The sequence below is a fragment of the Gorilla gorilla genome, chromosome 3, assembly GCF_029281585.2.
Source record: "Gorilla gorilla gorilla isolate KB3781 chromosome 3, NHGRI_mGorGor1-v2.1_pri, whole genome shotgun sequence".
Classification (NCBI taxonomy): domain Eukaryota; kingdom Metazoa; phylum Chordata; class Mammalia; order Primates; family Hominidae; genus Gorilla; species Gorilla gorilla.
Window position 1 is genome coordinate 49,929,715 of NC_073227.2, and position 27,275 is coordinate 49,956,989.

Here is a 27,275-nt window from a genome sequence, read left to right on the forward strand (position 1 = left end):
GTCCCGTTACTGGGTATATACCCAAAGGACTATAAATCATGCTGCTATAAAGACACATGCACACATATGTTTATTGAAGCACTATTCACAATAGCAAAGACTTGGAACCAACCCAAATGTCCAACAATGATAGACTGGATTAAGAAAATGTGGCACATATACACCATGGAATACTATGCAGCCATAAAAAATGATGAGTTCATGTCCTTTGTAGGGACATGGATGAAATTGGAAATCATCATTCTCAGTAAACTAGCACAAGGACAAAAAACCAAACACCGCATGTTCTCACTCATAGGTGGGAATTGAACAATGAGAGCACATGGACACAGGAAGGGGAACATCACACTCTGGGGACTGTTTTGGGGCGGGGGGAGGGGGGAGGGATAGCATTAGGAGATATACCTAATGCTAAATGACGAGTTAATGGGTGCAGCACACCAGCATGGCACATGTATACATATGTAACTAACCTGCACATTGTGCACATGTACCTTAAAACTTAAAGTATAATAATAATAAAATAAAATAAAAAATAAAAAAATAAAAAAAAAAGAACATGCTCCTTTAGCTTGGAGGAGTATTTTTTACCCGTCTGCTGAAGCCTTCTTCTGTCAATTCGTCAAACTCATTCTCTGTCCAGTTTTGTTCCCTTGCTGGCAAGAAGTTGTGATCCTTTGGAGGAGAAGAGGTGTTCTGGTTTTTGGAATTTTCAGCCTTTTTGCACTGGTTTTTCCTCATCTTCGTGGATTTATCTACCTTTGGTCTTTGATGTTAGTGACCTGTGGATGGAGTTTTTATGTGGACATCCTTTTTGTTGATATTGATGCTATTCCTTTCTGTTTTTTAGTTTTCTTTCTAACAGTCAGGCCTCTCTGCTGCAGGTCTGCTGGAGTTTGCTGGAGGTCCACTCCAGACCCTGTTTACCTGGGTATCAACAGTGGATGCTGCAGAACAGCAAAGATTGCTGCCTGTTCCTTGTCTGGAAACTTCATCCCAGAGGGTCACCCGCCAGATGCCAGCCAGAGCTCTCCTGTATGAGATGTCTGTTGAGCCCTGCTGGGAGGTGTCTCCCCATAAGGAGACACGGGGGTCAGGGACCCACTTGAGGAGGCAGTCTGTCCCTTATCAGAGCTTGAGCACTGTGCTTGGTAGATCCACTGCTCTCTTCAGAGCTGGCAAGCAGGAACATTTAAGTCTGCTGAAGCTGTGCCCGCAGTCGCCCCTTCCCCCAGGTGCTCTGTCCCAGGGAGATGGTAGTTTTATCTAGAAGCCCCTGACTGGGGCTGCTGCCTTTCTTTCAGAGATGCCCTGCCCAGAGAGGAGGAATCTGGAGAGGCAATCTAGCTACAGAGGCTTTGTCGAGCTGCAGTGGGCTCCACCCAGTTCAAACTTCCCAGCAGCTTTGTTTACACTATGAGGGGAAAACCACCTACTCATGCCTCAGTAATGGTGGATGCCCCTCCCCCCACCAAGGTCAAGCATCCCAGGTCAACTTTAGACTCCTGTGCTGGCAGCGAGAATTTCAAGCCAGCGGATCTCAGCTTTCTGGGCTCCATGGTGGTGAGATTTGCTGAGCTAGACCACTTGGCTCCCTGGCTTCAGCCCCCTTTCCTGGGGAGTGAAGGTTGTGTCTGGCTGGCATTCCAGGTGCCACTGAGGTACGAAAAAAAAAAAACTCCTGCAGCTAGCTCGGTGTCTGCCCAAACAGTCTCCAAGTTTTGTGCTTGAAACCCAGGGCCCTGGTGGCATAGGCACCCAAGGGAATCTCCTGGTCTGCAGGTTGCCAAGACCATGGGAAAAGTGTAGTATCTGGGCTGGAATGCACCATTCCTCACAGCACAGTCCCTCGTGGCTTCCCTTGGCTAGGGGAAGGAGTTCCCCGACCCCTTGCACTTCCCAGGTGAGGTGACACCCCACTCTGCTTCAGCTTGCCCTCCGTGGGCTGCGCCCACTGTGTAACCATTCCCAGTGAGATGGGCTGTGTACCTCAGCTGGAAATGCAGGCCAGGCGTGGTGGTTCATGCCTGTAATCCCAACATTTTGAGAGGATGATGTGGGTGGATGGCCTGAGGTCAGGAGTTCTAGACTAGCCGGCCAACATGGTGAAACCCCGTCTCTCCTAAAAATACAAAATTAGCCAGGCGTGATGGCGCATGCCTGTAATCCCAGCTACTCGGTAGGCTGAGGCAGGGTAATTGCCTGAACCTAGGAGGCAGAGGTTGCAGTGAGCCGAGATCACACCACTGCACTCCAGCCTGGGCAACGAGAGTGAAACGCCATCTCAAAAAAAAAAAAAAAAAAAAAAAGGAAATGCAGAAATCACTTACCTTCTGCTGGGAGGTGCAGGCCAAAGCTCTTCCTATTTGGCTATCTTGCCAGCCACCCCTACAGTAGATTTTTTTTTGAGACAGGCTCTCATTCTTTTGCCCAGGCTGCAGTGCAGTAGAGCAATCATGGCTCACTGAAGCCTCCAGCTCCTGGGCTCAAGTGATCCTCCCACCTCAGCCTCCCGAGTAGCTACAACTACAGGTTCACACCACCATACCAGGCTATTTTTTTTTTTTTTTTTTTTTGGTGGAAATGTGCTTTCATCAGGTTGCCCAGGCTGGTCTTGAACTCCTTGGCTCAAGTGATCTGCAAAGTGCTGGGACTACGGGCTTGAACCACAGTGCCCAGCTTATTCCTGAACTTTTTAGATTATAATATAGTTAACAGAGTGCTAAATTACTGGAGATTGAAGAATAAGAGTGGAAAAAGAGCACTTGGTAATATCTTTTTTTTTTTTTTTTTTTTTTTTTTGAGACAGAGTCTTGCTCTGTCACCCAGGCTGGAGTGCAGTGGCGTGATCTCGGCTCACTGCAAGCTCCGCCTCCCGGGTTCACGGCATTCTCCTGCCTCAGCCTCCCGAGTAGCTGGGACTATGGGCACCCTCTGCCACACCCAGCTAATTTTTGTATTTTCAGTAGAGACGGGGTTTCGCCATGGTCTCGATCACCTGACCTCGTGATCCACATGCCTCGGCCTCCCAAACTGCTGGGATTACAGGCGTGAGCCACAGCGCCTGGCCTAGCATTTGGTAATATCTTGATGTTGCTAGTTTTGTTTTAGGAATGTGTTTCCCTCATGAATTCCAGGAGCACAGGTGGTTGGAAGGGCTCTCTTGACAGTGATTTTATAGCTCACCATCAGATCACAGCATAAGACTGAAGGCTTGACTCATCTTTCTTCTCTTGTCCTTAGTTTGCCCATTTGTAAAAGGAGAGAGATTTTGCTGGAGGATATTTGAGGACTCTTTTATCTCTAACATCCCATGAATTGCAAACATTATTAACTACTGTTACCTTTCATGACAGCAGGTAGTTGAATCCAAATTGCATTCTCTTTTCTAGTTAATGTGTTTCAGCCTTCTGCGATTTTGTATTAGACAAGAAATATATAGGACCCTCTTTTTCCTGACATGAGGGAATACAGCTGGTGGGGTAATTTGCATCTCTCTTGGGGACCTAGATATACTTTCACATCATCTGGTTTCTTCTGAAGACTTGAGGTGTCTGAACAGGATAGTACTAAAGTCACTGTTAAGTCAAGACCAGGCCAAGAAAAAATTCCTTTGTATCTGCAAAATAAAACACACAATGTTTTAATACTAAAGATTTTTAAGCCCACTCTATTGACTAGGAATGACTTTCTTATTACTACATAGTATCTTTTATTTTCTTTCTTTCTTTCTTTTTTTTTTTTTGAGATGGATTCTCATCCTGTCACCCAGGCTGTTGTACATGGTGTGATCGCAGCTCACTGCAACCTCTGCCTCCCAGGTTCAAGTGATTCTCCTGCCCCAGCCTCCCAAGTAGCTGGGATTACAGGCGTGTGCCACCATTCCTGACTAATTTTTGTATTTTTTGGTAGAAATGGGGTTTCACTATGTTGAACAGGCTGGTCTCGAACTTCTGACCTCAAGTGACCCGCCTGCCTCGGCCTCCCAAAGTGCTGGGATTACAGGTATGAGCCACTGCGCCTGGCTCATAGTATGTATTTTGAAGTATAGAATTGCTGAGAGACCTTTAAACTCATCTCAGCATTTTGCGTGGATGTCTCTAGGACTCTTGCCATTCTGAGTTGAGCACTCCTTGCCCAATTTTTACTCCCCTATCTTCTCCAGCATCTACTCTCCCTCTGACACAGCCCCATACACTACAGGCTTCTACATGGCCATCTTTAATTCAATTCAGCAAATACTCATGGATGCATATGACCTGCCCAGCTCTGCGGTGGGTGTTAGGGATATAATCTTCAATATAATTAGGGACCTACCACTTGAATTAACCACAAAGCACTCCTCTGGGTTATGCAAACAAATTGACCTACTGCGTAGGTTCGCTTAACATTGAACACTTAAATATTAGAAAACCAGTGCCTCAGATTATTTTCTTTTTTTTTTTCCCACAGTTAATGAAAATTTCCTCACCTTGCTGACATTGGAAACTTTGTTGTGTAATGCTTTGTCTGATTCATGACAATAGAACAATTTTGTCATTATCTACAAGGAAGGACACTTCTATTTAGAATGTTAAGAGAAAACATAGATATTTCTTTCCTTTCATCCAAAAGTGAAAACCAAACTATAAACATATACATTAAAGGAATTGGTGCAGATATGGTTTGAATATATGTCCCCACCAAGTCCCAAGTTGAATTGTAATCCCCAGTGCTGGAAGTTGGGCCTGGTTGGAGGTAGGGCCTGGTGGGTCATGAGGGTCAATCCCTCATGGTGCTATCCTCCTGATAGTGAGTGAGTTCTCACGAGATCTGATTGTTTATGTGTGTGGCACCACCCCCATCTTGCTCCTGTTCTCACCATGTGAAGTGCTGGCTCCCACTTCACCTTCTGCCATGAGTAAGAGCTTCCTGAGGCCTCCCCAGAAGCAGATGTCAGCACTGTTTCCTGCAAAGCCTGCAGAACTGTGAGCCAATTAAACTTCTTTTCTTATAAATTACCCAGTCTCAGGTATTTCTTTCTAGCAATGCAAGAACGGCCTAATACTGGTGCTAACACACGATATTCATAAACACAAATAAAATAATGTGGTCTGTCAAGAGGCCATTCTGCCCACCCTAGTTCTGTAGATGGGTAATTAGGAGATAGATTTGGCAGAAACATTATTCATCAGAAATCCATGTCAAGTTCACACGCTCTTGGCCTAGCTGGCTCCTGCTCACCAAATCAAAATCTGAATAAAAGTTGGAAAAAAGTTTTAATTTGCCTGGATATATTTCTTCATGAGATAAAAGAAGATATAGCTAAATATTCAATAGCAGAATAATTATATCTGAAATCACCTTGCTTTTCCTGAAATGTATTAAAGCTGCATTTTACAAGAAAGGATTTTGACTTCTAGTTTTGAGGGTCTATCTGAAACGGCCTTTGCAAAGTTATGACTGAGACAGCGAAAGACATCTAACCTAACTGACTCCATCTTTCTTCTAAACTTTAAGCTGTACTTGTTCCTTCCTGGGCATCTGCTGAACTAACTTTGGGAGGAACTTAGTTTATAGTTTAAAACAAAAATGATAACACTCCTCTCCCAAAACAAACCTTCTTGCCTGGGGACAAGAATGCCTTTGTAGGACTAACAAATTAGGCACAATATTAGAAATTATGGTTTAAGAGTAATGCAGCTGGAGGCTACAAGATTCTGGCCCTCCCTAAACTGCTCCTAACATCAGTGCTTCAGATATTTTGCAGACCCTGCACTTGATGAATCAGCTGGCACACCCAGATCAATAAACTGGCTCATCTGATCTTGTGGTCCCCACCCAGGAACTGACTCAGCACAAGAGGACATCTTCAACTTCCCATGATTTCATCTCCAACTCAACCAATCAGTGCTCTCAACTCACTGGCTTTTCCCCACCCACCAAATTATCCTTAAAAACTCTGATCTCCAAATGCTCAAGGGGACTGATTTGAGTGATAATAAAACTCTGGTCTCCTCCACAGCTGGCTCTGCATGAATAACTCTTTCTCTATTGCAATTCCCCCACCTTGATAAATCCACTTTGTCTAGGCAGCGGGCAAGGTGAACCCACACATGCAATGAACCAGTCTATTTCTACAAGGTTAGATTGTCTAAACTTTCACTGTCTCATAAGGTAGTTGCTAAGTCCAGGTGGCTATTGAGAACTTGAAATTTGGCTAGTCTAAACTAAGATATGTTTTAAGTGTAAAATACACAGTGGATTTTGAAGACTTAAATGAAAAAGAGAATGTAGAATACTCAATATTTTGTTATATGGATTACATAATAAAATGGTATTATTTTGGATATGTTGGTTAAATAAAATGTATTATTAAAAGAAACGTCATGTGTCTCTTTTTACTCTACTAAAATATGTTACATTCATGGCTTCCATAATATTTATTTTGGACAGCTCTGACTTATAATCTATTTTAAAGTACTTCAGCAAAGTCAGTGTGATTGTTAGTTTTCATCTATATTCTACAAATGGACATTTGAAAGCCAACATTCTGGAGACGGCTCTAACATTTCTTTAGAGATAAAGAAATGATAGCAAGGTTTTTTTTTTTGTTTTTTTTTTTTAGACAGGGTTTCTGCTCTTGTTGCCCAGGCTGGAGTGCAATGGCGCCATCTCGGCTCACTGCAATCTCCACCTCCCGGGTTCAAGCGATTCTCCTGCCTCAGCCTCCCGAGTAGTTGGGATTACAGGCATGCGCCACCATGCCCATCTAATATTTTGTATTTTTCCTAGAGACGGGGTTTCTCCATGTTGGCCAGGCTGGTCTCGAACTCCCGACCTCAGGTGATCGGCCTGCCTCGGCCTCCCAAAGTGCTGGGATTACAGGCGTGAGCCACAGTGCCCAACCAAAAATATCTTTATCTCTAATCAATCCCAGAGGGCTTATGAGGTAGATTGCATTATTGTTACAAATAAGTACAGCTATATTTGGAGTCCTTCCCTATTGGAGAACTATAGTTCCCACATTGGCTTCGGGCTTGGTCACATGACTTGCTTTGGCCAGCCAGTGAAATGTGAGTGGCAGTGATATATATTACTCCAAGCAGATGCTTTAAAAGTCCTCACGTGGCCTGTCCACTCTCTTTTCCCTGTGCCACAAGACCACATGTCCCATATGGGGACAATTTCCTCAGCCTGGGCACTGGAATAAAGACAACATGGAGTAGACCCTTGAGGGATATGTACCCCAAGAGAGAAGAAACTCTTTCCCCAGAGAGAAGCCAAAAACTAGAGAAAGAGGAGGACGTGGGAGCTAGTATGGTGTTTGTTTTCCCTTGAGCCCCAAAACCACATTTAAGCTCCTACAATTTGGCAGATGAGGGCCAGGAGTTGATATAAGTCTTTGGGAGGGACTCCAGAACTGCAGGCAGTTCTACAAGGCTATCTGTATCTAATTTGCTCACTGCTGTGTTCGAGCACCAAACAGTGCCTGACACACAGTAGGAGTTCAACAAACATTTGTTGAATAAATGAATGAAGACCAAAGGCAGATGTCGATTTTGAAGGGCTTGAAGTTCTTATATATTTGGGGATGTTCTTAAAAAAAAACAAAAAACTCACATTACTAATACAAAGTTAGGTTACAAAAATGAAAATTTATTTAGAATTTCTTTTTTTTTTTTTTTTTTTTTGAGACAGGGTCTTACTCTGTTGCCCAGGCTGGAGTGCAATAGCATGATTTCAGCTCACTGCAACCGACACCTCCTGGGTTCAAGCAATTCTCCTGCCTCAGCCTCCCGCGTAGCTAGGACTACAGATGTGTGCCACCATGCCCAGCTAATTTTTGTATTTTTAGTAGAGACAGGGTTTCACCATGTTGGCAAGGCTGGTCTCGAACTCCTGACCTCAGGTGATCCACTCACCTCGGCCTCCCAAAGTGCTGGGATTACAGGCATAAACCACCGTGTTCAGCCTAGAATTTGTTTAAAATCCAAAATATTAGCAGAGTTTTGGACTAACAAATACTACAAACATCATACAAATGTAGGTAAGTAACACATGCTTATTAATTAACATGTTTATTAATTAATTGCCTAATTCACCTCTATGATACTTTTTTCCCTACATGTTTTAGCTCCAAACTATTTGATCTTCTCTTCATGAGACAACAATTTTAGAATATTTTCCTTTTTTTTTCAGCCCTTCCTAGGCTTATACAATCTTACCTTCTAAAGAGAGATCAGAAAGATCATTCAGTCTTTCCTTTAGCATGACTGATTTTGTTTTGTTTTGTTTTGTTTTGAGACAGAGTCACTCTGTCGCCCAGGCTGGAGTCCAGTGGCGTGATCTCAGCTCACTGGAACCTCCACCTACCAGGTTCAAGTTATTCTCATGTCTCAGCCTCCCGAGTAGCTGGGATGACAGGTACCTGCCACCACGCCCAGCTAATTTTTGTAATTTTAGTAGAGGCTAGGTTTCACCATGTTGGCCAGTCTGGGCTGGAACTCCTGACCTCAATGATCCGCCTGCCTTGGTTTCTCAAAGTGCTGGGATTATAGGCATGAACCAACACACAAGGCCGCATGATTGATTTTTAAAATTATTATTATTATAATTGTTTTTCAGATGGAGTCTCACTCTGCTGCCCAGGCTGGAATGCAGTGGTATGATCTCAGTTCACTGCAACCTCCGCTTCTTGGGTTCAAGTGATTCTCCTGCCTCTGCCTCCTGAGTAGCTGGGACTACAGGCGCCTGCCACCACGCCCGGCTAATTTTTGTATTTTTAGTAGAGATGGGGTTTCACCATGTGGGCTAGACTGGTCTCAAACTCCTGACCTCAAGTAATCCACCCCCCTCAGCCTCCCAAAGTGCTGGGATTACAGGCATAAGCCACCGTGCCCAGCCCTGATTTTTCAAATTATTATTGATAATTTAGAAAATTTCATTTTAGATTTATATGATATTATTATTATTTTTAAAATTTTTTCCAAGATGGAGTCTTGCTCTGTTGCCCAGGCTGGAGTGCAGTGGCATGATCTCGGCTTACTGCAACCTCCACCTCCCGGGTTCAAGCAATTCTCTTACCTCAACCTCCCAAGTAGCTGGGATTACAGACACCTGCCACCATGCCCAGCTAATTTTTATATTTTTAGTACAGACGGTGTTTCACCATGTTGGCCAAGCTGGTCTAGAACTCCTGACCTCATGATCTGCCCACCTCAGCCTCCCAAAGTGCTGGGATTACAGGGGTGAGCCGCCGCACCCGGCCTACATAACATTATGTACCTCACATAACCTCAGCACCTCACTTGCTGTGGAAAGCTATCTAGGCCCCAGTAAAGCAATACAGTTAGGTTTCAGCCTCCTGGGGCAGCTTAGCTGGAACATAAGGTTATTAGACCTAAGAGGAGCTGCTAAACTAGCTTGGGGCCAAAGCATGGCAGGTGATCCTTCCCAAGCCTACTATGGGATGAGGTGAAACTGTGGGCCACAAGGATTTATGTAAGTTTCCTTTTCTTTTAGGAAAATTTCACTTTGCAAGAGGAAATGTTCTTAGTAGTCTACAGAAGGATAGATTTCCCAGGTTTCTGGTTATTAACAGAAATGTTAATACCCTAGAAAGGTAATTTGGAATGTTTGTACTAGGGATGACTTGGATTTAAGTATTATCTGGTGTGTTCTCTCTCCTATGCATGCATCAGGCTTGTATTTTCAGCTTTAACTCCTGCTCTTCCTTTATACATACATACTCAACATATTAGCTATGGAACTACCACTAGTTCCCATGCATGCAAACAATATGCTTTCAGCCTATTTATATTTATGTCCATAGTCTAAGTTCTAAATACCCATCAAGAGCTTGCCCAAATGGTATCCATGAAATTCTCCCTGATCTGCCATTACTTTCAACTTTCCAAAAGCACTTGATATGTAATTTTTGACAGCACATGTTCCTTTCTTGTTTGCATTAGCTTCTGTGTCACAGTTTGCCTACTGGACTTTAAAGGAAGATTTAGCATTTTTTTTCATTGCCCTCTCAGTACCTAATTCTGTAAATAGAAGTTTTTTCCTGTATTTTCTTCTAAGAGTTTTATAGTTTTAGCTCTTAATGTTTAGGTGTTTGATCCTCAAAAGGTATTTATTGAGCGCTCAATCTGGATTACCCAGTGATGTCTGGCATATGACACCAAAAGCACAGGCAACAAAAGAAAAAATAGGTAAACAGGACTTTATCAAACTTTTGATACACAGACTTTTGTGTATCAAAAGACATTATTGACAGTGAAAAGACAACCCACAGAGTGGGGGAAATATGTGCACATCATATATCTGATAAGAGATTAATGCCCACAACATACAAAGAATTTATACAATCCAACAACAAAAAAACAAACAATCTGATTAAAAAATGGGTGAATGACTTGCATAGACAGTTCTCCAAAGAAGACACAAATGGCCAGAGTAGGCACATGAAGAGAGGCCGAATATCAGTAATCACTGGGAAAATGGAAATCAAAACCACAACGAGATACCACTTCACACCCATTAGGATGGCTATAATAAACAAAGCAAAACAATCTCCAGGAAATAACAGTGTTGAAGAGGTGGAGGAATTGGAATCCATGAGCATTACTAATGGGAATGTAAAATGGTGCAGCTGTTATAGAAAGATAGTATAAAGCTTGCTCAAAAAATTAAACAGAATTACCATATGATCCAGCAATTTCACTTCTGAGTATGTACCTAAAAGAGTTAAAAGCAGGAGCGTTTTTAATTCTTAGCAAACAGATATTTGTACACCCATGTTCATAGCAGCATTATTCACCATAGCTAAAAGGTGGAAACAACTCGAATGTCCCTTTGATGCAGGCATGAATATAGAAATTGTGGTCTATACATACAAGAAATATTATTCAGCCTTAAAAAGGAATAAAATCCTAACATGAATCTTGAATGATGAATCTTGAAGACATTATGCTAAGTGAAATAAGTCAGACACGAAAGGACAAATATTGTATGACTCCATTCATATGAGGTAACTAGAGTAGTGAAATTCATAGTGTTAAATCAAGTTTAGCCTAAAGCTGCCTCCTTACATATTTTAAGTTTGGTCTAAGGGTTTCTCTGTACATCGTGAACTATAACAAGTGGAGATGTAAACAGACCGTAACCTATACTTGAGCCAATCTCTGAGTTTTGGCCGATCAAATGTAGCCAACGGTTGGAACCACGTTGAAATAAGCCAAATGCCGAGCTGTAACCAATCTGGCTGTTTCTGTGCCTCACTTCTGTTTTCTGTATATCACTTTCCCTTTTCTGTCCATAAATCTTCTTCTACCACATGGTTACACTGGAGTCTCTGAGCCCACTCTGGCTGGAAAGGCTGCTCGATTTATGAATTGTTCATTGCTCGATTAAACTCCTTTACATTTAATTCACCTAAAGTATGTCTTTTATCAATAGAGACAGAAAGAAGAATGGTAGATGGTAGAATGTGTGGGGAGGAGGATTAGGAGAGTTAGTATCTAATGGGTACAGAGTTTCTGTTTGGAAAATTGAAGAAGTTCTGGAGATGAATAGTGGTGATGGTTGCATAACAACTGAATATACTTAGTGCAACTGAAATGTGTGGCATTTGAAAAATGGTTATCATGTCAATCTTATGTATATTTTACCACCAAAAAGAAAAAAGAAACCATGTGATTACATAGAATCATGGAGAGGGCTTTGGAGACAGCTTCTGTAATTCACAGGCCTCACCTCAGGCAGAGTATACCTAAGCAATCCTTAAAAACAAGGATTTATCAAGTTTAAGAAAATTTGCCAGAAATGAGCATCTGTTACTGTTGTCAACCAAACATCCTGGGTGAGGGGTGACTATCTGGGCTGGTGGCATGGGGGTAAAATAATTTACCAAGACAGTTGTAGGTAAAGAAAGGCAGATTTCCAGCCTGGCCAACATGGTGAAACCCTGTCTCTACTAAAAAAATACAAAAATTAGCTGGGCATGGTGGTGTACATCTGTAATCCCAGCTACTTGAGAGGCTGAGGCAGGAAAATCACTTGAACCTGGAAGGTGGAGGTTGCAGTGAGCCAAGATCATGCCACTGTACTCCAGCCTGGGCGACAGAGCAAGCAAGAAAGAAAGGAAGGAAGGAAGATCTAAAAAAATATGAAAATACGTTCAGAAGAGGAGGTGACTGCAAGGAAATACAGGCTTGCTGGAGATTTTATAGAATGGTTTTTGGGCTGATTGATAATGCCAAGGTAGCAGGGAGCTTAACTTGCATTCTTCTGTCAGCTGAGTTGTTTGATAAATTGAGGAATTTGATGATAAGCAGGAAGTTTGTGAGTTAGGTATGTTATCCACACAGGAGGACTACATGTCCTGGGCAACAACAACAACAAAAAGCAGACCTACAGCTTATGTTCTTCCTCTATTTGTTTACACATCCTGGACCATGAAGAAAGGTAGACCTATAGCTTATCTGCTTTATCTCTTTGCTTTCCCCAGATCCTGCTAGTCTGACTCCTTTTCCCTAATTAGGACTCCATGCTTAGGACATTCTTCTAGAGCAGGTGATATGGTTTGGCTGTGCTCCCACACAAATCTTATCTTGAATTGTAGTTCCTGTAATCCTCACATGTCGTGGGAGGGACCTGGTGGGAGGTAATTGAATCATTGAGGCAGTTACCCCCATGCTACTCTTCTCATGACAGTGAGTTCTCATGAGATCTGATGGTTTTATAAGAGGGTTTCCTCCTCTTTGCTCTGCACTTCTCCTTGCTGCTGCCATGTGAAGAAGGATGTGTTTGCTTCCCCTTCTGCCATGATCGTAAGTTTCCTGAGGCCTCCACAGCCCTGCGGAAGTGTGAGTCAATTAAACCTCTTTCTTTTATAAATTACCCAGTCTTGGTGCCCTGTGTCCCAACAGCTCTAGCCATGGCTGAAAGGGGCCAAGCTACAGCTTGGGCTGTGGCTTCGGAGTGTGCAAGCCCCAAGCCTTGGCAGCTTCCATGTGATGTTGAGCCTGTGGGTGCACAGAAGTCAAAAATTGAGGTTTGGGAACCTCTGCCTACATTTCAGAGGATGCATGGAAATGCCTGGATGTCCAGGCTGACGTTTGCTACAGGGGTGGAGCCCTCATGGAGAACCTCTCCTAGGGCAGTGTGGAAGGGAAATGTGGGGTTAGAGTCCCCACACAGAGTCTCCACTGGGGCACTGCCTAGTGGAGCTGTGAGAAGAGGCCCACTATCCTCCAGATCCCGGCATGGTAGATTCACCAGCAGCTTGCAACTTCCACCGGGAAAAGCTGCAGACACTCAATGCCAGCCTATGATGGAAGCTGGGAGGGGTCTCTACCCTGCAGATCCACAGGGATGGAGCTGCCCAAGCTGTGGGTGCCCACCTCTTGCATCAGCATAACCTGGATGTGAGACATGAAGTCAAAGGAGATCATTTCAGAGCTTTGTGGGACAGATTTGACTGTCCCACTGGATTTTTGGATTTGCTTGGGGCCTATAGCATCCTCATTTTGGCCAATTTCTGTACGGAATCAGTCAGGGTGGTGGGAGAAATTATAAAGATAAAGTTATAGGAAATAGACATAAACCTTCTTGGAATGCTGGGAGTTTTGCATAGCTTCAGTAAAAGATTTGACTGAAGGCAGCTGAATTCTCTTAAAAGCTTACATAGGAATGTAGAGGAGTTTATCTAAATAGCTTGTTTACTCATGTGGTCCTAAGACTATCCTTTGATCATCTGCGGTGCATAACTGCTCTCTACTTGGGAGGTCGGCAACGTTAATTACCCTCTAGTGGTGTTTACTCAAGACCTTTGTCATTTAATCTGTACTAAATGAATGCAAACTTCTCTGGCTAACTGAGGCCACGGCTGCTGACTCTTCACAGCACCCTCCTCAGGGTCTGTGAGTGGCCCCGTCCCCTAGCCCGCTCTTTCACTGGATATCTGAGTGCATTTGTCTGAGTGCATTTGTTCATCAGTCACTGGGTCAGGGTCTGTGGGTAGGACTCGGCACTGCAATTTGGAACAAGCGTATTTACCCAATGCCTATAGCTCCATTGTATCTAGGAAGTAACTAACTTGCTTTTGATTTTACAGGGTCATAGGTGGAAGGGACTTGCCTTGTCGCAGATGAGACTTTGGACTTGGACTTTTGGGTTAATGCTGGAATGAGTTAAGACTTTGGGGGACTGTTGGGAAGGCATGATTGTGTTTTAAAATGTGAGAACATGAGATTTAGGAGAGGCCAGAGTTGGAATGATATGGTTTGGCTGTGTTGCCATCCAAATCTCATCTTGAATTGTAGTTCCCATAATCCTTATATGTCATGGGAGTGACCTGGTGGGTGGTAATTGAATCATGGGGGCAGTTAGCCCCATGCTGCTGTTCTCATGATATTGAGTTCTCATTAGATCCGATGGTTTTATAACATGCTTTCCCCCATTTTGCTTGGCATTTCTCCTTCTTGCCATCATGTGAATGAAGAAGGACGTGCTTGCTCCCCCTTCTGCCACAACTGCAAGTTTCCTGAGGCCTCCCCAGCCCTATGGTACTGTGGATCAATAAAATGTCTTTCCTTTATAAATTACCCAGTCTCGGGAAGTTCTTTATAGCAGTGTGAGAATGGACTAATATAGCAGGGGTCCCCACCCTCCAGCCCACAGACCAGTACTAACCTGTTAGGAACTGGGCCTCATAGCAGGAGGTGAGCGCTGGGTGAGCAAGCATTACCACCTGAGCTCCACTTCCTATCAGATCAGCAGTGGCAATAGATTCTCATAGGAGCTCGAACCGTATTACGGACTACACATTCAAGGGATCTAGGTTGCATGCTCCTTATGAGACTCTAATGCCTGATAATCTCAGGTGGAACAGTTTCATCCCAAAACCATTCCCTACTCCCGTCTGTGGAAAAATTGTCTTCTATGAAACCAATCCCTGATACCAAAAAGGTTGGCGACCACTGTTCTAGAGAACTAACTTAAAGTCTTCATAAATAGTTTACTTAATCTCTTCTTTCCTTTTGTTTTCTTTTAAAATGTATTTGTTGAGGACCTCTATTCCATATGGCACTATGCAGGAGATATCACGGAGAAAAAAGTGGTAGCAGTATAGACAGTGATTAAACACAGACTCTGGATTTCAATGCCACTTTTATCCCCCTGTTATCTATGGGTGCATTATTTAACCCCTCTGCATCTCAATTTCCACATATATAAAATGGGCACAATAATACTACCCATCTCATAGGGTTTGTGCTGAATATCTTCTGTTTGCCTCTCCAGATTCATTCTCCACACTTCTCCATCCTGTTCTTGACCCTGGGAATTTGACCTGCTTGGGCTGCTTCAATGAATTTACTTGCTCTCTGGCTTCAATTTGGATTTGGCCACTGGGGATCCCTGGTAGGAGATCAGAGGGAGGTAGGAATAAAGAGGTTGGGTTTTTGTTGTTGTTGTTTTTAGAGACAAGTCTCCCTGTATTCCCCAGGCTGGAGTGCAGTAGCTTTTCACAAAGGCAATCATAGTGTACTATAGCCTCAAACTCCTGGGCTCAAGTGGTCCTCCTGGTTCAGCCTTGCGAGTAGCTGGGACTATAGGTGCAGCCAGTTTTGAGGTTGAGTTTTTTACCCCAGCTTCCTCCTTGTAGGGATGCTGCAGGAATGGCTGCCTTCCCGACCAGAGGTTACAACTGCTGCCACTGCAGCACTCTCTACATGACTTCCTTTTTCTGAGTTTCCATGAACATCCCCTCCCTTTACGACATGTGTTTCTAACACAAAGCTGCCTGTAAAATTGAGCTGCAGACATAAATAAGCAAGCTGGAAGCTTGCATGGGTGAATGTTAGCAGCTGTTCCAATAGGAGAAGGCTACCAGGGGGCTAGGCATGTTCAACATGGCGGCTCCATCTTCCCTTTTCCTTGCCAACCACATGAACAGTAAGGAGCAGACAATGCGGAGCTGGTAAAGTAGAGAAGCCACTTGCATAATAGAAGACTAGGGTGGGATGGCCAGCTTCCTCTTGCACTATGTAAATGTCTCACCTGGTCCAACCATTCTTTGGGCTCTGTGTAGATCAGATAGCACCTCCCCAAGCCAGTCTTTAAAACCCTTGTGCACTTCATCATGGGACCGGAAGACCCACTTGGGTGCCCCTCTCTCTCTGCAGAAGAGAAAGCTATTTTCTTTTATCCTCCTTTCACCTATTAAACCTCCACTCTTAAACTCACTCCTGTGTATCTATGTCCTTGATTTCCTTGGCATGAGGCAACGAACCTCGGATGTTACCCCAGACAATGATGCCACTTCACTGTGATGTCTGGCTTAAACTGGAGCTGGAGCAGCAGGGCTCCATCCACACCAAAGGCTGCATGGGTCAGTTTGAGAAATGGCTGCTGGACAACCTGATCGTCACTACCTAGGTCTTTGTGAGTATCACCTTCCTCCAGATCTTTGGCATCTTTCTGGCCTGGAACCTCCTGAGTGACATCAAAGCAGTGAAAGGCAACTGGTGAGTCTGCCATGGGCCATTGCCACATGTCTAGCTAATTGAGGCCTCTAGTGGGCACCCCCCTCCCCCATGGAGGACCCTCTCCTACTGTGTTGGTGATGGGCAAGGCTGCAGGAGGTATTTCTGCTTGGATCTGAGTCCTAAGTGGGGTTTGTATGTACAGGTGCGCTGTCCACCCACAGAGAAAGCCACTGTGGCTCTGCTGGGGCTGCTTTTCCTGGAGCTGTGGGCAAGGAAGGTGTGCATGTCTACACACACACATGTACATGCATGCACAGGAGAGCCACCATCTCGGCTATTGTTAGGATGGCAGGCTCTCCAGAGGACTAGAAAGGGCATAGCTACAAGCGTACAGGCGGTCGGGCAAGGTGGCTCATGCCTGTAATCCCAGCACTTTGGGAGGCCGAGGCAGGTGGGTCACGAGGTCAGGAGTTTGAGACCAGCCTGGCCAAGATGGTGAAATCCCATCTCTACTAAAAAAAAATACAAAAATTAGCCAGGCATAGTGGTGGGCACCTGTAAGCCCAGCTACTCAGGAGGCTGAGGCAGGAGAATCTGTTGAACCCTGGAGGCAGGGGTTGCAGTGAGCCGAGATCGTGCCACTGCACTCCAGCCTGGGTGACAGAACAAGACTGTCTCAAAAAAAAAAAAAAAAAAAAAAGAAAGGGGGTACAGGCCAGGTGGGGTGGGAGGCACTGTTGTGGAGGCATCTGTCTGTGTCTCCCCTTCCCCCACTCCATGCTGAGACACACTTCTCTGTGCATGGCTGGATGGGGCATGCTTTGGGGCCTGCTGTTGCCTGGGCCACTGCTTCCTGCAGCTTCAAAACTGTCATCTTTATTAGCTATACCTTGAGCCTGCCAGGAGTCCACCTCCACCTCAGTGTATTAGACTCTGTAATTAGCCCAACAATTTTTTCCCTCTCTCTCAGCATGCCTCTCAGGAGCAAACATGATAATGGCTAGAAACTACTCAAATAAACGAAACTTTGAAAACCAGGGAAAAAAGTAGATTGTAAAATTTCTCCAGGACCCAGTTAGATAAATGAAAAGGTGATTTTAAACAATTCCCTTGAATTGATTATGGTGCAAAGTTGAGTTTCAAGTGTTAGGGAGAAGCAATCTGATCTCCAACTTTCAACCACTAGCCATTACAGTCCCAGTGAGGTCCATCTCCTGTGCATGTTGAAATTTATAAGAAGATGGAAGAGACTGGGGGATAGACTCAGTTTCTGAAGCTCTAGAATATATTTCTAGTATACATATATTTTTTCTATGTCTAGTAGCTAAGTCTCTGATACATTTTCAAAAAAGGTAAAATTTGACAATATAACTATGTAATCTTTATAAAATAATTATTTTATTTTATCTATAGAATAAATACATGTCAAAGATTTTGTGTAGCTCATTAATTAATGAGGGGACTGGGAAGGCTGTTAACACTGATTCAATGGAGAAGTCAAGATTACAAGTTTTTTCCTTTTTTTTTTTTTTTTTTAAGAGAGAGAGTCTTGCTCTCTTGCCCAGGCTGGAATGCGGTGGCACAATCATAGCTCACTACAGCCTTGAACTCCTGAGTTCAAGCAATCCTAGCTAGGACTACAGGCTTGCACCACCATGCTTGGCTAGTTAAAAAATTTTTTTTTTTTTAAGAGACAGGAGTCTCATTATGTTGCTCAGACTGGTCTTAAACTACTGACCTCAAATGATCCTCCTTCCTCAGCCTCTCAAAGTGCAGAGATTACAGTAGTGAGCCACCACACCCCATTCAAAGACTACAAATTTATATAGAATAAAGGAATATTGAAATGAACTTACAAATAGAAACAAAACTGGATTTTTATATAGGAGTAGATAGGTAGAAAAGTCAATTCAGTCTCCATTTGGCAGAATTTATTTGCATGTCTATAGATGTGGTAGGCAGAATAATACCACCCTTCCCTGCCTCTCATCCCAAGAAGTCCACATCCTAATCCTCAGAACCTGTGAATTTCTTAAATTACATGACAAAGGGGAATTAAGGTTACAGATGGAATTAAGATTACTAATCATCTGACCTTATAGGGAGAGTACCCTGGGCTAGCCAAGTGGGTCCAAAATAATCACAAGTCTTTAAAAGTGGAAAAGGTTGGGCCAGGCATGGTGGCTCACCCAGCACTATGGGAGGCTGAGGCGAGTGGATCACCTAAGGTCAGGAGTTTGAGACCAGCATGGCCAACATGGTGAAACCCCGTCTCTACTAAAAATGCAAAAAAAAAAAAAAAAAAAAAAAAATTAGCTAGGCGTGGTGGCACACGCCTGTATTCCCAGCTACTCAGGAGGCTGAGGCAGGAGAATCACTTGAACCTAGGATGTGGAGGTTGCAGTGAGTGGAGATCATGCCACTGCACTCCAGCCTGGGAGACAGAGTGAGACTCTGTCTTAAAAAAAAAAAAAAAATGGGGAAGAGGATGGCAGAAGAGAGTCAGAGGGGGTTGTGCCTATAGAGAAATGTTCAGAAAGATGCAATATTGCTGGCTTTGAAAATGGAGAAAGGAGTCCAATAATCAAAGGTGAGCTCTAAAGTTGGAAAAGGGAAGAAAATGAATTCTCCACTGGAGCCTCTAGAAAGGAGTGGAGCCCTGCAGACCTTGATTTTATCCCAGGGAGACCTGTGTGGGACTTCTGACCTTCATAACTATAAGATAATAAACTTGTGTTATTTTAAGTCATGAAACTTGTCATAATTTGTCACATCATCAATAGAGAGGTAATAGATAAGAAGTAGTTGCATTGCTATCATTTATTTACAATTTAAAGAGTTTAAAACATAGCCTAGTCGAAGACAAAGATACACTGATACAGCATCAGATAATACCCAGTCTTCAGCATTCCACTGAACGTGCACCCATTCTAAAGTCTTAAAGTTTTTCTTACATTACCAATTTTTAAAGGTAACAATAATTTTCATTTCTTAGTTAAGACCTCACGCTCACGTTATAACTGCAGAGTTTATGAAGCTTACTTTTCAGGCAGCAAATAAAAGTAGGAATGTATTACTAATGAAATGAATGACTTAGCACTTAGCAATTGCAAAGATACCGTATCCAAGCACAGAATTATTAATCACTGATGGAAGCAGAAATGAGCAAATTGATGACTTGATGGTTCAGTAGAATCCCCCTTGAAAACAGGGGGAGAGCCAAGTCATCAATAACTCTGGAATCAATTCTTGTTTCATCAGCCAATTTCTAGCCAAATGGAATAATGGCCTCTTGGTAGTCAATTGCTTCAGCTTCAGGGTTTGTGTTACATTTGGATTTTCTTACCTTCAATTAAAATAAGTTAGATAACGCTTAGGAATTCACCCTGACCCTATGGAAGGAGCGTAGCAGAATCAATTTTTTTTTTTTTTTTTTTTTTTTTTTTTTTTTTTGCTGTACCTGGCGTCCATACATTGTTCTTATTACAGCAACACACAGAGTGTCAAATGAGGTTCATCCAGTTACCAGCTGCGAATCTGTATCTGTATAGGTGTGCAGCAACCTCAATTCTTGCCACCTCAGAAGAAAGAATTCAACCGAGAGGCAAATAGCAGAAAGGAATGAAAGGAAGTAAAGTACACTTGGAGGAGGGCCAAGTGGGCAACTTGAGAGATCAAGTGCACAGTTTGACCTTTTCACCTGGGGCTTTGCATGTTGGCATACTTCTGGGATCTTGCATTACTCCTCCCCTGATTCTTCCCCTGGGGTGGGCTGTCTTGCTTGAGCCTACTCGCCCAACTCCTGAGATCTTATCAGGAAGCTGCTGATCACCAGTTTCAGGTATTTTCTATCTACTAGGAGACTGCCCTTCCCTGGTGCTTACTGTAACTAATTATTACTCTAGAGAGACAGTAAACAACAGCCCAACCATCCCCTGATGCTTACCCAACACTCCTGATGTGTGTGGGGATGGGGGTGGGGTGCCCTTTCCTGTCCTCCTCATACTATGCTAGCTACCTGCTGTAATGATCTTGCATACATTCCCTTCAGAACTCTCCATTCAAACAAGAGTGAGTGAATGACCCAAGCATGGTCAATCTGTCTCTTAAACTAAATGATTGGTGTAGAAATTTTTATGGGACCAAATTTGATCCAGCGAGAATCAAGCCTGGCTCATTAAATTGAAAGTATCAAGTAAGAGGCACTTTCTACAGGCTAGTCTTACTAATCTGGTGGTATATGGACTAAAGTTGAAGAAGAATCAACTTGACATGAAGTCAACTCAGAGAGAAGCAGAGACAAGAACACAGTTTTCTTTGATGTCATTTGGGCTCTTAAATATACGCATGTCTACTAAAAGATTGTCTACCTCTGATCTTTTCAGAGTAGTCATATTATTTTGCCTTTTGTCCCCTATAAGTCTGTTGGGGCTTAATTTCTGTCACCTGCAATCAAGAGAGTCCTGACTAAGACAACCATGTATACTTGAGAAGTTATCTCATTACCAAGAAGAATGACCAAGGAAGAAAGTAAAGAAACACAGTAGGGGCTGGGCGCAGTGGCTCATGCCTGTAATCCCAGCACTTTGGGAGGCTGAGGTGAGTGGATCACCTCAGGTCAGGAGTTCGAGACCAGGCTGACCAACATGGAGAAACCCTGTCTCTACTAAAAATACAAAATTAACCAGGTGTGATGGCGCATGCCTATAATCCCAGCTACTCGGGAGGCTGAGGCAGGAGAATTGCTGGAACCAAGGAGGCGGAGGTTGCAGTGAGCTGAGATCGTGCCATTGCACTCCAGCCTGGGTAACAAGAGCAAAACTCCACTTCAAAAAATAAAAAATAAAAAAGAAAGAAATACAGTAGGAAAAGAGTAGGAAAAAAGAAGACAAATTCCAATGGTTAAAAACAATAAAAGGAGATTCAAATATTATCTATACATTAAACAGAAAACAAAACATAAAACTATTAATGATACTTTTTGCAGAAAAAAAGATAGATGTCATTGCATTCAACAGTTAAAACCAGTCGTTAAAATATCTTACCAGAACCAAATATCTTGGCAAAGTGGCTTCAACTTCTTCTACTATGGCATCAGTATATTTTATATTGTATCTAAATTGCTTGAAACACTGTCCTGATATCCACATCAACATTTATGGCTTTGTTTGAAACCTGGGGAAATGACACAGAAATGGGGAAAATACAGTCTGCCTTTGAAATGCTTATGCTTTAGGGGAAGAACAAAAGAAGAAGAAAATCTAGCTGTCGGTAAAATTGAACACTGTAAGGATAACTGTAGTACAAATCTAACAAAGTTGTTACCTTCTGATTTTTATTCATTCAAAACAAATGATTACTTCTTAGAAGCCTTTTTAAAACCTCCATTATAGGCTCACACTTGTGGTCTTTATTAGTCTATATTCAGTACATCTGAGAATGCAGAAGAAGCAAAGAGTGAACTCAAAAGAACTCCAAAGAACTCCATTATTAGACTAATATGATTAAGTTGATTCAGTCAGCAAAAGGAACTCAACCTATTAAAAAGAGTATTAATGGGGAGTATCATCTTTCAATAATCAGGCAGGGAAACTATGGACCATTTGGAAAGCAACCTGGTTTGTGCCCCTTTTTCATTTGTCTTCATTTGGCAGATTCACAGAGTCATGGCCTAACAGTTTCTACTTCAGCTTGGGGTCTAAGGTTGCAGGACAGATTGTCACACCATCCTTCTCCTGTATAGTCATTTAGTATTTTTATTCAGCTTTGAAAGGGAAAGGACATTTTTCAACTCATATTGAGGCAGGAGAATAGGGTCTGGAGGCAGGGAACCTAAGGCCATTTCATGCTGATTTCCTAGAACTAAATTGAAAGGAAAACCCTAACTTTCCATGCCTAAGTAATAAAAAGACCAGAGGCTATCCCTTTGCAAACCCCCCCTTTTCTGCGTGGCTGATGGGAAATTGGTTGTCGCAACAAATCTGACTGACTGAGGCTCAGTCTTTGTTAGTGTGAAAGTGCAACTTTGTAACTTCACCTTAGCCTTCACCTTTGTAACTTCATACATAGCTACCGACTAAACTGTGTTCCCCAAAATTCATATGTCAAAGCCCTAACCCTCAGGCAACTGTATGTATTTGGAGACAGAATCTTCAAGAAGTAATTAAGGTGAACTGAAGTTATAAGGATGGGGTCCTAATCAGATAAAACTGGTGGCCTTATAAGAAGAGGAAGAGAGGAAAGGGAAGGTGAAGATGTTTGCACAGGAGTGTGACCTTTGTAACTCCACTTCAGCCTCTGATTGGCTGCACAAAGCAACTGATTGCAGGCCACCACTTCATTTACATGAGGTGAGCATGAAGTGGCCAGTTGGAAACCTAGAGGGTATTTGGACCCAAGAAGATTCTGTATCGGGCAGCTCCCACATTGTGTAGTGTACTTTCGTTTTCAACAAATCCCTGCTTTTGTTCTTTCATTGCTTCATTCTTTCTTTGCTTTGCTGGGCGTTTTGTCCAATTCTTTGTTCAAAATGCCAAGAATCTGGACAACTTGCAGTCAAGACCCTCTACCAGTAACAATATAACAAAAAACTAGTATCAAAACACAATTTTAACAAAAATTTTTAAAATGCCGACAAATCAATAATAATGGACCATAACAAAAGACAAATAGCTCAATAGAAAAGAGGCAACAGAGGCCAGGCACAGCGGCTCATGCCTGTAATCCCAGCACTTTGGGAGGCTGAGGCGGGTAGATCACGAGGTCAGGAGTTTGAGACCAGCCTGGCCAACATAATGAAACCCCATCTCTACTAAAAATACAAAAAATTAGCCCAGCGTGGTAGCAGGCACCTGTAATCCCAGCTACTCAGGAGGCTGAGGCAGGATAATCATTTGAACCTGGGAGGTGGAGGCTGCAGCAAGTCGAGACTGTGCCATTGCACTCCTGCCTGGGCGACAGCGCAAGACTGTATCTCAAAAAAAAAGCCAACAGGAGAGAAAATCTGAATGGCCAATAAAGTTGTGAAAAGATGCTGAGCCTCACTACTACTCACGAAAAGGCAAATTGAAAAAATAATGACATACCATTTTATATACCTAATATTGGTAAGAACTAAAAATAGCAAATTTTGGCAGGGATTAGGGCTATTCTCATACACTAAATACAACTACTTAGGAGAGTAAACTTGCAATTATTTTAATATGCAAAGTTGAAGATATGTGCCTTAGTTGTTTCACTTTCATTTTACTCTTTAACAAAAATATCAAGAAACAGTCATGGAATTACACTCATTCATCAATGGCAACTGTATATTGCTATGGATATAAGAGTTCAGCAAAATCAAAAGAAATATCTGTGAGATTAATTAGCTATATGGAATTTACAATAGAGAACATTTTGTATTTTAATATTTTTGTAATAAGATGATCCTTTAAATCAGTAAAAAATATATGTACTTACATACATATATATAAAATATATATAGCTATGGACTGAATTGTGTCCCTCAAAATTCATGTGTCAAGACCCTAACCCTCATGTGACTGTATATATTTGGAAACAGGATCTTTAGGAAGTAATTAAGGCTAACTTAAGTTATAAGGATGGGGTCCTAATCCGATAGAACTGGTGACCTTATAAGAAGGGGAAGAGAGGAAGACAGAGATCATTTATCCCCTCCTAAATTGAACACACAGAAAATGGCAGCTGCTGGCGGCTAAAATGAAACTTACCTTGATGGCACCTTAATCTTAAACCTCTCAGCCTCCAGAACTGTGAGAAAACAAATTTGTGTTGCTTATGCTACCCACTTTATGGTATTTCGTTATGACAGCCTGAGTTGACTGCCATAGACACACACAAACACACACACTGGCAAGGAGACATATAATTCTAAGAAATGTTAAAAAATGTAACTGCTATAAAAATATGGAGTAAATGATATGGGAAGAGTGCAGAGGAGGTGGCATTTTAGCTCAGCTAGGAGGATGAGTAATCCAGGCTAGAGATCTGAAGGACCTGAACTTGGGCAGTGGCCTTAGAAAAAGAGGTTTGTACTGTTTCAAGAGAACCCCATTTGATTTCTCGGCTGCAGCTGACTACCACCTGGTCTGCCCATGGATACTAGAGGATAACCACACATCTGACAGAGGAAGAGCATTACAGTCTCATGGTTTTCCGACAGGGTGCCAGCTTTCCCGTGGGTCCCCAGTCCGCTCCCTCTCCCTAGCCCCTTCATATTTGATTCTCAATCTACTGCTCTTCTCATGCATTTTTTTCTACACTCTTCTTCATGTCTCAGCAGATGGCATTCCCCTTCCTACACACCCATACCTAGTTAGTCACCACATCTTAGAAGCCACCTCCAAGTCATCTTTCCTCTTCTTTTCCCCAACAACACTGCCTCAATCCAGAATCTCATCACTTCTTTCCTACACGTATGTGTTAACTTAAAACTCACAAGATCTATACATTCAGAAAAGGAGACTTTATTTCTTATAAGGAGATACAGCCTGCAAGGTGGCCCTCTCATGGGCTGGGAAGCACAGCCTCCAGCAAGGACCAGAGACAGGCACTTTAAAGGAAGAGGAGCTGGGGTAGGAGATTTATGCTGAATAGGTTGGCTAAACATACATATTCAACAGGTTACAGGAAGAGCTATGAATATTCATAAAAGTAGTCCTGATACATGCGTATGGAACAACATGCATGTTACATACAACCTGTGTTCACCTTGGGGTGGAGACTTAATATTTAATGTATTACAGTTAGGCTCTGTACCTCGAAAGGTGAAGCAGAGAAGAAGGCACACAAGTGCATGGCCTCTGTAAAGTGGCCAGAACAAGCCTATGGTCAGTATCTGGAGAACGTTACTGAAATCAGTCTCTTGTGCAATCAAAGCTGTAGCTATCTTTGGTATAACAGGGGTTCAGTTAGTGTCTGTGAGCTGGATTAGTTGTAATTGTTTTAATATTGCTTCTCTCTAGGCCAGTGGTTGTTTAGCTGCCAGAGGGAAAAAAAAAAACCTCTTGTGGTAGAACATAGTTTATTTTTTAAGTGTAGGGGGTGCATGACTTAACCCTTGCCTGGCATGGCCTTAGGTCCTGTTTATAATTTGGTATCCTATTCCCACAAAGAGTTTGTTCTGTCAATGTTATGATCTTTATTGTAACATTAACATGTTAAACATAGGCTGACTTCCTAGAACTAATTTGAAAGGAAAACCCTAACTTTCCACGCCTAAGTAGTTGCTAGTCAGTTGTGTCTAAACTACAAAAGGGAGGGGGTATAATGAGGCATGTCTGATCTCCTGTCCCATCATGGCTGGGGTCCCCTTGGCCAAGAAAGGGATCTGTCCAGTCAGTCGACAGACCCCTTACTTAGGATTTTATTTTTAGTTTGTATATATACATATAAATGGCTTCACAACTAATTTCCTGACTTTTAATTGCCCCTCTGTTCATCCTCCACCCTGTTGCCAGAGAGAACTTTCTAAATCTCAGGATGTCACACTTCTGATTAAAATTGTTCCATGGTTCTCTGGATTTCAGGGTCAAGTTCAGATCCTTTCCTCAGTACACCCCTGCCTGCCTCTCTAGCGCAAATCTTTCACAATCCCCTGACTGGTACCATCATTCTGGTCACACTCAACTAGTCCTCTCGCTGTCCTGTTACTTCTTGCACTTTCTGTTACTCTGTATGGAGTCCCCTTCCCGTTTTGAGGCAGAAGAATATGGCATGGCGGTAGGGAACCTAATGCCCTTTCTCGCTGACTTCCTAGAACTAAATTGAAGGAAAATCCTTACTGTCTACGCTTAAGTGAATAAAGGGCCAGAGACTACTCCCTTTGCAAGCCCCAAACCCGTTCTGCGCAGCATTTGGGAAATTGAAAGTACCTCTGATTGGTTGCTTTTTGTAACCAATCAGACGTTTGCATAGAAGTGTAACTTTGTAACTTCTTCAGCCTCTGATTGGTTGCTTTGAGCAACCATTCAGACTGATTGCGGGCCACCACTTCATTTACATGAAGTGAACTCCAAGTGGCCAATGGGAAACCTCTAGGGGGTATTTGGACCCAAGAAGATTCTGTATCCAGAGCCCTTGAGCTGCTGTCTCGCGCTCCCACACTCTGGAGTGTACTTTCATTTTCAACAAATCTCTGCTTTTGTTGCTTTATTCTTTCCTTGCTTTGTGCGTTTTGTCCAATTCTATGTTCAAAACGCCAAGAACTTGGACACCCTACACCAGTAACACTTTCAGCCAACTTTTTGTCGTTCAAGATCAAGGCCCGGACTTACCTTTTCCAGGAAACCTCCCCAGATCACTTCTGATTTAGGTACCGTCCTCTGTGCTCCCTGTGATTAAATCAGCCTCTACACATATTACACAATCACTATGCTCTGATTTCCGTTTACTTGTCTCTCTTTTGCAATCTGTGTCATATTCCTCTTTTTATCCACCGTGCCAAGTATGGAGCCTGTCACATAGCAGGCCTCATAAATACTTGTTGAAAGAATTAATAATAGACGTAGAACCACAGGGCTTAGTGAGCCCCTGGAGAAAGGAATCAAAGATGTTTCTGAGGCCTCTATATCAGGAAGTGCGGAAATTTCATGGTTTGAGAATGGGCAGGAAAGATCATTTGTGAGCTGTATTTAATGCAAAAGTTGCTCCCCCATCCTGATTTCTTAGCTCACTGGGCCAATCGGCGGGAAGGACAGGTGGAGCTCAAATTAGGAGAAAAAAAACCACACTTCCCGTCATGCCTCTGGGCACCGCTCCCGTTTCCCCCTCTTC

The 27,275-nt window shown here is 42.8% G+C and overlaps 1 long non-coding RNA gene across 1 annotated transcript; it reads right to left on the reverse strand.

Annotated features, from left to right (window-relative positions):
- Window positions 1-2,558: 2,558 nt before the first annotated feature.
- LOC134758243 (uncharacterized) lies at window positions 2,559-27,224 on the reverse strand. Its single transcript, XR_010133218.1, has 3 exons — window positions 26,777-27,224; window positions 21,524-21,653; window positions 2,559-3,619 (listed from the first exon to the last, which is right to left on the reverse strand). It is a non-coding gene; the product is annotated as an uncharacterized lncRNA (long non-coding RNA).
- Between the last annotated feature and the right edge of the window lie 51 nt (window positions 27,225-27,275).